An 821-nucleotide genomic window follows, 5' to 3' on the forward strand; every position below is an offset into this window, starting at 1 on the left:
GAAGTCCCAGCGAAGCACCGAGGGGAGGCTCGGAACCGAAAGCATAGGTCCCAAACATCACCCCGGGTCCAGCCGAAGAAGTCCGTACCAAACTCGGACCCGAAGGCCCGGGTTGGAGTAAGGGTCGGAGCCGACCCTGAGATCTCCACCGGCTCCAACAGCACCTGCTCCGACGGAGCCGAAGCAGTCTGAGGAGGAATGGCAATGGGGTGGGCCAAGGTCATCGGTTCCGAAGCCAACTGGGTCGGAACCGAAACAAATTTTTGGAAGACTGGGGACTGGAACAGTCTTTGGAGCACCCTGTCTATATCAGAATCTGACATCCTCGAAGACCGAGAGGAAACAGAACGGGTTGACGGCCTCTCCAACGGCCCCAAAGGGCTAGGGGACCGGCTCGAGGCGACTCGATGAGTATCGGCGCCGAGGGAATACACACCAGATTCCATCGGTGCCGAGGTGGACTTCGCCGAGGAGGAAGTGTCTGAGCTGGCGACCCTTGTCGGCTCCGAGAGCAGTGGAGCCGGCGAGGTGACCGCCTCGATGCCCCAGCCATCGGCTCGAAGCCAGAGGAGTCGATACTGGTGGCATCGAGGCAGACCGTTCGACCTCGGCTCCAAGTCCTTGGAGCAAGGAGAGGCCTGCCTATGTTTCTTAGCGGTCGGATCCGACGGACTGGTCGGAACCGACGCCCTTTTCTTTTTGGCCGGAGAAGGAGAGGAAGCCAAGGCTTCTTCAAAAGAAGGTTTAATTAATCCCTTAAGAATTTATTTATTTTTCCTCTCCTGGAGGACCCTTGAGGAAAAAGCGTGACATACGCTACA

The sequence above is a fragment of the Protopterus annectens genome, chromosome 7.part1 (assembly GCF_019279795.1).
Source record: "Protopterus annectens isolate FY-2018-M chromosome 7.part1, PAN1.0, whole genome shotgun sequence".
Lineage (NCBI taxonomy): Eukaryota > Metazoa > Chordata > Ceratodontiformes > Protopteridae > Protopterus > Protopterus annectens.